At 47.0% G+C, this 10,000-nt stretch overlaps 1 long non-coding RNA gene across 2 annotated transcripts in view; it reads right to left on the reverse strand.

Moving 5' to 3' along the window:
• The window catches only part of LOC127001534 (uncharacterized), a 97,694-nt gene that overhangs the window by 15,471 nt on the left and 72,223 nt on the right, over positions 1-10,000 (reverse strand). For both annotated transcript variants that reach the window (XR_007755332.1, XR_007755330.1), the window contains exon 4: positions 4,515-4,661. This is a non-coding gene — a long non-coding RNA (uncharacterized LOC127001534). The remainder of the gene's footprint in view (positions 1-4,514; positions 4,662-10,000) is intronic.

The raw sequence follows: 10,000 nt of genomic DNA on the forward strand, positions 1-10,000 counted from the left end.
ATTCGTCCCTTCATTCATTCAGTCCATTCTTCTCCCTACTCATTTCCTTCCTTCCTTCCTTTCTTCTCCGTTTTTCATGTTTTCTTACGCCCTTTCTTTTATCGTAATTTAATGCATCTTTCCTTTCCGTCTTCTTAGATTAGTAGGTAGTGGTTAATTGCGTTGTTTTGTTGATTTGCTTTATTTCTTGATGTTTTAGGGTTTCTCCTCCTTCCATCCGGCCTCGCTTCCTTCTTTCCTTCCAAACATGTTCCTGCCTCATCGCCTCATTCATCCTTTCATTCATTCCATCCATTCCTCTTCGTGATCCCTTCCTTCCTGCTTTCCTTCCTCTCTTCCCGTCTTTCATGTTTTCTTATGCCCTTTTTTATGTGTCCTAATTACATGCATCTGTTCTTCCCGTCTTCTTGCCTTCCTTCCTTCCTTGCTTGATTCCTTTCTTCCTCCCATCCTCCTTCCTTCGTTCGTTCGTTCGTTCTTTCTTTCCTTCCTTCCTTCCTTCCTTCTTTTCTTTCTTCGCTTTTTCCATTTTTCTTTCCCTTCTTTCTTTTTTCCGGAATATTCTTTTATTTTCTCTTTTTTTCATTTCGCAATCATTCATCGTTCATTCATTTCTTCTTTTCATTCTTTCTTCTGTACTTCCATATTTCTTTCTTCCTCTTCTTCTTGTCTCATTTTTTCATTCATTAATCTTTTTTTGCCCTCTTTCTTTAATTCCTTCTCCTCCCTTCCTTCCTCCCCCTTTTCCCTTTCTTTTCTTTCCATCTTATATCCATTTCTTCCCCTTACCTAACGTTTGTCTTCATTCCTCTCATCTTTGTTTTTGTTTTGTTTTTTGTTCTGCTTGTTTTTTTGTTCTTTTGTTCTTCTTTTTTCCGTTTCCTCTTTTCCGTGTTTGTATTTGCGTCCATTTTTTTTCTCCTCTCCATCCTCATCACGATTCCTTTTCTGCCGGATTTCCGTTTTCTATGTGAACTTTCCTTCCCTCGTTTTCTTCTGTTTTCTTTCAGCATTGATTTCTTTCACTTTCTCTCTCTACACGGAGAGGTTATAGAGGCCTTTTACTTATCCATCTTCCACATCGATTTATTCTCTCTCTCTCTCTCTCTCTCTCTCTCTCTCTCTCTCTCTCTCACTCGAGAAGATCTGAGAGAGAGAGAGAGAGAGAGAGAGAGAGAGAGAGAGAGAGAGAGAGAGAGAGAGAGAGAGAGAGAGAGAGAGAGAGAGAGAGAGAGTTGTGAAGATGTACAGAATTTCCTAGCTCCAAGACGGACAGAGGAGAGGTATTGCTGGCCGTTGTATTAATCCCTCCAGGCTTGTTGGACCCCGGCCAGGCACGTCTCGCTGCCCCTCTTGCTTACTCGTACACCTGCCGGTACCGTCCTCTTTACACCTTCACTCGGCCGAAAACATCCCCTCGCCCCCTACCCTCCTTCCCGCCTTCCTTCCCTCCCTTCTTCAGCCCCTGAACACCGGCGCACAAAAGCATACATTAGTTTTCCCTGTGTTGACTCTCTGCCTTCCCTCCTTGTTATGCTCGTCATGTATCTCTTCAATAGCATTTGTGTGTTGACATGAAAAGAAAAGAAAAGTAATGAAACCCGGATAGCCAGCCGCAGAATTTGAAATTTAATGAAATATTCACCAGCGTCTTAGAAGGCCGCGTAATCTTCCGCCATTTTGTCAGCCTTGGGCTCACCTTCTGAGTCGAAGAACATCAATACAGGCGACTTTGTCTTTCACAGGTTGGTACGCCTGTCTGTCTCTGACGTCATCACGCTTATCGCAAAGGAACTTCGTGCTAGCTGAGGTGTTGCGTGTGCCGGCGTGGGTGCGAACGCTGGTGGTAAATAACTCATCATTCCGGGATGCCTTAGTCAGGGCCGTCGCTGAAGTGTCCCTGCTGACACCAGCGTGCGGCTGGACAGACGGAAAAACGCGCCGGGGATTGAGTACGTCGCGTCTCCCTGATTAATCACAATAGTTGACGTGCCAGTATATAAACGTGTCAATCCGCTGCAGCCTAACCCTGTCAATACTACTGAAATGTTGTTAGAAAAGAGTGGGGGGGGGGTCAGGACTCCGGAATATCGCATAATTAATATCCAGTCACCGTCTCCCGGCCAATATCTGTCAATATCGTTCATCAATCCCAAATGCTGAATTCGCCGGCGATGATTTGATAAGCTGGCGGAGTGTGTTGCATTACGTGGCCTTCTTGGGGACGCCGCCTCGCTGACACTCACGTCGCACTCCAAGGAGGACCTCGAGTGAATACTGATCCAGGTGATACGCGCTGCATCAAAGCCTTCAAATATTGCCTGATTATTCCCTCGCGGTTTGTAAGGCGGAAGGCGGCTTTCAGTGTCGTGTATGAACAGCACTGCATTGATCCTGGAGACGCTGGTTTAGAGTATTCAGGCCTTAGCTCCGTGTCCTTGTAGTAAGTGAAAATCTAGATGGAGGGGCCTTAGAGTTTAAGGAGGAAATGGGTAATGGTGGAGGGACTATGAGGCGCCTTTAATTACGACAAAGCCTGCGTCGGCGAGTGAGGAGCTGCGGGCCTGGAAGGTACGTGGCTCTGCCTCAGTCGATACAAAACATGCAGGCGAGCCCGCCAAGGACTCCTGCGAATGGCGTGCATAATCCCTCAGCTCCGATCCTAAGTTACCATCATCAATAATCAGTACACAGCGACGTTGATATTAGTATGTGTTATACCTTTGTGTTTTTCCTTTTTTGAATTTTTTAATTATCCTCAAAGCCAACCGAGCTCCGGATTCCTTGTTTTCTTGAACACTGCCTACGGTGGCCCGAGTGTATCTTGAGGACGGTACGCTGGGGAGCGCCTCATACACATTACAGTGTACTTAATGCTCAAGTTAACAAGACTACTTAGCCCGCCGGGTTTCCTTCAGGTAGCGGAATTACCTGCAGCAATAAATTTCTCATCCGCGCACCTTCCCTCCGTCAGCGCGGGGACGGGAACAAAAGGGGCTCCAAGGGGGCCCTTCATTAAGAACCAGAGTCGCCCGTCGTCTCAGGCGCCGCGCACGCTTCTCCATTTTGGGGGCAGCCATCTACTCATCCCCGCTACAAAGGAGAAGCAGTTTCTGTAAGCAACACCGCGAGATATTAATTCATTTTCGAATCGCCTTCATTATCTCCGACACAAAGGAAGCGATGAGGCTGCTGAGGTGCCCTAATGGAACACAACTGTGCTCATCCTCTCGTATTCTACCAGGATCTACTGAGGAAGGCCGCGTCAGACTCGAGAGTGGCGGAGGGCGCGGGGTGAAGGGGGGAAGGGAGCCTGCGTGCAAGGGTGAGGCTGGGCGACTGGCGCGTTGAGGGGGACTTAAGACTTCAGCAAGAGAGACAAGATAAACCAGGGGAGTAATCACACCGGAGAGAAGAGAGAGAAATAGAGAACTTCAAAACTATCACAGAGAATTCTAAGTACTGTAGGGGAAGCCTGCTACCCTATTCGCATTGCAGAGCAGAGGTAAAACTGGCCGGGATATGTATTTTTGAGTACTGCAGCAAGATGTTTGAGGGGCGCTACAGACACGCCGGGCTCAGGAGGGGAAGGTTCATTTGTGCATCATAGCTATGCGCTTTTATTTTATCGTCGGGGCACTGGGCAGCTTACACGCAGGTAGATCGGATATGGGGCGGAGGGAAGGTATGCGCCGTCCACAGGGAGGCTGGAGTGTGTGCAAAAATGTAGCTGTAACGCTGAATAGGAACTTTATACACTGATAAGCTTGGAAATGTTTGCGGGAGTGTAACTTTTCGTGCACTTGATGGTCATTTAGGAGCAATTTTACGAGTACGTGTGTTTCGGGATGCGAAATAAAAAGCTACCTGAATAGTTGGACAGAAGGCAGTGTTTCTTTTTAACTCGAGTGCTATTCGCTGAAAGCTACTAATAAAATTTTCGTTTGCTCGGCGAGGCAAGGCTGAAATTTGCAAAAAAAGTACTTAGGAGAACACAGATCGTATACAATTTTGTGTTAACTAAGATGCAACAATAAAGAAATACTCATGAATGTGAACGCGAGGCAATCAAGCGGAAAGAAGCACTGGTACTGAGGGCGGCCGTTGGCATTGTTCTTTAATCACAGGTCGCGGTTTATAGGTAGAATAAAGACTATTTTTGAGCCTAAAGCAGGTGACGTAGGTGGCATGTGCGGCCCCCCTCAGCACACCCGCTTTAATACGTCTTTAAAGGGCATCTGACTTTATTATTCGTAGCAGGCCTGAGGTGCTTTGTTGGTCTGTTTGTGTCCATTGTCATGTAGAATCGCTTAGTGCCTGATCGAAATCCATTATCATATTTTATCAGTGCTAAGGACCGTAAAACAGTTTTGGAATGGAAAATAGGAACGAAGGGTTAACACACACACACACACACACACACACACACACACACACACACACACACACACACACTCAGTTTTGGTCATCCACATAGTCTGCAGCGCCAGTCTCTAGATCCATGCACTAGTCACCTCGGAGGCTCCTTGAGGGCGGTGGGGGCGTGTGTTGACCGGCTATCAGGGGCGAGACAGGCCTCCTCGTGCACCCTCACGGCCGCCATCCTTCTCGCCGCCCAAGACGACCGAATATTGGAGGAGCGTGACTAGTGTGTGGTTTGGCTGGGGGAGGAGAACCGGATATTAGTTTTACCCACAAGGTGATACCAGCCATATAGACGTTCGCTTCTGTCCGTTAATATATGCTGTGAGGTATAGGGAGTTACATGTTTTTGTAATTCAAACTACCAATGTTGTTCTGGTTGTCAGGGGAAGGAGAATCGGCTATTAGATTTACCCACAAAGATGACATTCATATTTATGATGATATCTGTTTATTAATTGACATTGTGAGGTGTACCCGAGTCAGCCTTTTCCTTTTTCAATTAACTGTTTCACATATATTCAAAAACAAATATTGCAGAATGGCTGGACTCTTTTGTCCTGACTACATTCAACTGTCGAGGCTATAACGTGTACTAAGACATATTATTTCTCCTGCGGTGTTGTGTATTGTTGATTTTCTTAGCTTTCTATATTAATCACATTCAGGTGTCTATGCTATTATAGTTACACCTGTAAGTGATATCGGAATGGCTTTAATCGTCTATATTATCCATACTCAGTTGTCTATTAAAGAAAAAAACGTCTCAGTTCTAAGTTTAACGGAAGCCTTCTCAACATTCTCCTGCCTGGTGCAACATGTAACAACGCCCGCTGCCTGAGGGGGCGGGAGGCGGTGCACGGCGGAAACTATTGTAGCAGCTACACGTTCTTGCATGGTGTTGCGGGCTTGTCCTTCTTCGTATAAATGCATATAGGGAAATGTGTTGAATGAGAAAGGTGCGTCCATCCTGGTCTGTGTCATATTGCAGAGCACTTTGACCAATAAAACTGATACTACACTCACTTTCCGAGTATTATGGTTAAGGTTTGTGTGTGTGTGTGTGTGTGTGTGTGTGTGTGTGTGTGTGTGTGTGTGTGTGTGTGTGTGTGTGTGTGTGTGTGTGTGTGTGTGTGTGTGTGTGTGTGTGTTTTCCTCTGGGCATGGTAGCGCTTTGCAAACTATTAGCGAGGAGTCAAAACTTGGCAAAGCGTCGCGTCCATCCTGTGGGCGGCGCGGACTCAGTTAAGGTGACGGCGCCTCAATCCACTTACTGTCGGCGTTTTTTCCCTCCCGGCCGCCCGCTAAGTACTCTTTCCCGCAACGAGGCGCAATTTCCAGTGTCCGTCGCTGGTCTTGCCTACTTGCCATCTGTAAGAGGTTTTTGATTTCGCTGTAAATTTAACACATGTCTTGCGCTTGGAATTTTCTTATATCATCACGGCTGACAAGCAAAACTCGTAGCAGAGCGAGTTAGGGGCTTATGGTGGTGGGGGCGTCAATGCTGACTGTGTGGGGGTCTCGTTAGCAGCATGTTGATTCGCTCCTTTATATTATTATCTTTTTTTTTTTTATTACAGGAAGGAGACAGATCAAGGGCACAAAAAAAGGAAACAATAATAAAAAAGCCCGCTACTCGATGCTCCTAAAAAGAATCCAAAGAGGTGGCTGAAAGAGGGGTCAGTTACGGGAGGAGAGGCGTCCTGATACCCTCCTCTTGCGTATGTGTATGTGTGTGCACCACGTGGGGATACCTCTTTTAAGGAAACGTTCCTCTTGATATCTTTTTTCAGCTGCAGCCTCCCTCACAAATAAGAAGCATTAGCACTGACTGACTGGCTAAGGTACGAAAAGAAGAGGTAAAAAATGGTGTGTAATATCGGTGGACGTTGGCAGTGGGTCACGCCGCACCGAGACGGGCTGATCACCGCACCTGAGTCGTCCGCAGGGAAGAGAGAGAGAGAGAGAGAGAGAGAGAGAGAGAGAGAGAGAGAGAGAGAGAGAGAGAGAGAGAGAGAGAGAGAGAGAGAGAGGGGGAGAGGGAGCGTAAATGTGTGTGCGTGTGCTTGTGTGTGTAGGTGTGTGTGTGTGTACGTGGGATCGCGCGCCACCACCCCCGGCAAAAGTAATCGACTACGGGTTAAACTGCTTGTGTTGCCCGGAAATTGTTACGGAAAATGTAATGGCCTCTAAAAGTGTCAAGAGAGCGCGGGGCCGCTACATCACGAAAACTCCATTTGTTTCCTTTTGTCCCGGGAAAGTTAGCGTGATTCTGAGGAGCAGGAGGGGAAGGGCGGAGGAGGGAGGGAGGGAAGGAGGGACGGATGGAGGAAGGCAGAAGCAGGAAAACACGACTCCTCAGTTTTTGGATAATAGAATAAGATGAATAATTTCGTCTGGAGCGGAGAAGGAAGCCTAGTTGAGAAAGGGAGGGGACGAGGGAGGACGCGGAGGAGAAAAATGAAGAAGCAAAGAAGCGTGTGGGAGCGTCGTGTCGGAATTGGGAATGATAAATGAGAGACAAGTCGCAGGGGAAGGGGACGAGGGCAAAAAGGGAAAAGGAGACGGTGAAAAGCAGAAGGAAGATGAGAGAGAAATCGGATATATTATATTGGAAATTTGCTTCGCCTTTACTGATGTTTTGTAGTTATATTCTAGTTTTGACATTCCACAGCCTTGATTTCTCAACAGTTTTACCCGAGATGTTTTTTCAATTAAGATATGAAACGACAGACAGCCACGAAAATGCATCTCACACTCTTTTTCAGTATATATACCGTTTAAACAGTGAAAGAGGGTTATATGGCCTATTAGAAATTTGTGGTGTGAATATCTAATAGTCTGGAATATAACGTTTAAGCTACAATATGTGTTCCGTCCCCCATGAACATATTCGAATAAAATGAATTTACACTATGGCCTCTGCTTTGTAGTTTCCGGTAATTAAGAGGACACATAAATAACCACATCCCATTCAGCGTTCACAGCTTCATTCCACTTAACGCCCGCAAGAAGCGTCGCACGAAATCAGGTGTGTGGGAAAACCCGGCGCCTTGTGGGAACCTGCAGGATGCCGGGTGGAGGCGGTGGGCCGAGGGTCACCGGCAGGCCAGCAAATAACCCGTTGTTTGGGACTAATTTGAACACTAGTTATTATGGTCGCCGTGAACTATTCAGCAGCCCTTGTTTCTGTTAAACAATTGGTAACGCTGGGGACCTTGGTCATCCTCCATATTTTAAGAGTTGGGGCGAGGAGGAGGAGGACGAGGAGGAGAAGTAGCATGGGGAGGAAAAGGAGGAGAAGGAAAGGAGGAGGAGGAGGAGGAGGAGGAGGAGGAGGAGGAGGAGGAGGAGGAGGATGAGGAGGAGGAGGAGGAGGAGGAGGAGGGGAAAGGGGATGGAAGGAGAGGAGAAAAAGGCGAAGGAGAATGAGGTGTTGGTGAGGAAATGAAAAGGAGGAGGAGGAGGAGGAGAAGTAGAAGGGGAAAGGGGATGGAAGGAGAGGAGAAAAAGGTGAAGGAGAATGAGGTGTTGGTAAGGAAATGAGAAGGAGGAGGAGGAGGAAGAGGAGGAGGAGGAGGAGGAGGAGGAGGAGGAGGAGGAGGAGGAGGAGGAGGAGGAGGAGGAGGAGCAAGTTGGATTAAGAAGAGAATTATATGGAAAAAAATGGCAGTGAAGAACGACCAGCATCAATGCCAAAATCATGGGCAAAACCCACCATTATCTTCTATTCTTCATCTCTCCCTTCGCTTTCTCCCTTCTCCACCATCCTCCCCTCATCTCTCCTTCACTCCCTTGCGTTACTCCCCCTTTTCCCTCCCCCCTCCCCCTCAGCACGGCGTGACTTAAGGAGGACTCATCCTAACCACTCCATCTCTAATATGTCGCCTGAGATAATGAATCACATTATGCAGCATTCCTGTAATTGCACCGTAGAACATGTTTGTCTTTGTATAATTAATTGATCACTGTTACTCCACGTGTCACTGCATTGCCTTTATTAGCACATTCACTACATGTTATTTTTTCTTCTTTCAGGTATGTTATCGGTGATCTTGAGGTGTTCATCTGTACTGGACCAAAAGGTGAGGTGCTTCTGTCATCACTAGGAAACTTCTGAGCCTGCGTGGTTTGTCTTCATTGTATTATCGGTAGGAAAATTCTGGGCGTGGTCTGTCTTCTTTACCTCGCAGGGGTGGAGGGAGGGGTCGAATCCTTGTCTTATGGAGTGTGGTATAAATTTCTTAGCGTCAAGCCAGTCCTGAGATGAGACAGAAGACTCCTCCCTCAAAAAAATGTCTTACTTCCGGCGAAATGTTGCTCTCAAGCATTACCAATTCGTGCCTTGCATTATGCCAAGGCAGAGAATGTATTGTGAGGCCGTGCACGTATATTCCTTTGCTGTTGCTTATATTTCGGTTGTCTTTTACAATAACGTTTCATCCTTTTCTTTATCGCTTCGTTTCTCGCCCCTGTTCGTTCCGGCACTTTCTCGCTCGGCCGGATTTATCTTCGCGCCTCGTGGAGAGTGAGCGCGAGTGAACGCATCCGAACGGCTCACGCTAAGAGTTTGAATAAGTCTCCAATTTATATGGCGGACTGGTAAAGAGAGGCCGCCGGGGTGACTAATGCCGCGGTGCTTACGGCGCGAGATTGGCCGCGATTTGAGGAATTGGTTATGAAGGAAAATTATGGGGAGAAATTTGTCTCCTGCTCAGGCGAAAGTTTGACTTGATGAACGAGTCGAATCCTTTGGGCCGTATTTGTAATGGACTTTGGGCTGCCTCGATCTCGTCCGCCTCACAGACACAGCGGCGGAGGAAGAGAAGTAGAGGATTTGCCAGTGGTGAGCATCGGTACTTCCGTTGATGGCAGCATATTCCTATTTTTGTCATGTCAAAATAGGTCGACTGAATTTTTGATATATGCTATTATATCAATATTACTCAGAACATTATATAATACTTATCAAAAGCGAAATAGATTTGGAAACTACTCGTTCCAGATCTTTTAAATCAGTGTCTGGAAGTGTGACGCACCTCCAATAGGATTAAAAACCATGGAAACGGGTGACGAGTTTTGTAATCAAGACAGTTAATAATATGTCTCTATAGTGACCTTGTTATTGTGTTTGCCTTAGATTGGTTAGCACATAAAATAGCAAAGCTGCAGATTAGATAAAAAGAGACTGGGAGGTAAGAAAGGTTGCGATTAGACGGTGACAGAATCTAAAAGGAGATCGAGGTATGCGTGCCACAGGGTGACGAGGGATGCTGTTGAGAGATTGAGGGAGAGCTGGAGGGACGGATAAGGGAGGGGAGAAAGAGACAGGGAACGAGAAGGGAAAGGAGGCAAAGAGGGGATGCCGAGGAGAGGGTGAGAAAGAGAGGCATAAATGAGGGTTAGTGAGGTACATGGGAGGGAGGGGAATGGAAGGGTGAAAATTGAGTCTGGCTGAGGAGGGAAATGAAAGGGACACTGGTAGTGGGAAGGAAAGGTGTGAGGTGTGAGGAGGAGTCGAGGAGGGAGGAAGGCTGCAACCTGCGGCAAGGAGAGGCTGGTTAGGCTCGAGAGGAGG

The sequence above is a fragment of the Eriocheir sinensis genome, chromosome 2 (assembly GCF_024679095.1).
Source record: "Eriocheir sinensis breed Jianghai 21 chromosome 2, ASM2467909v1, whole genome shotgun sequence".
Classification (NCBI taxonomy): Eukaryota; Metazoa; Arthropoda; class Malacostraca; order Decapoda; family Varunidae; genus Eriocheir; species Eriocheir sinensis.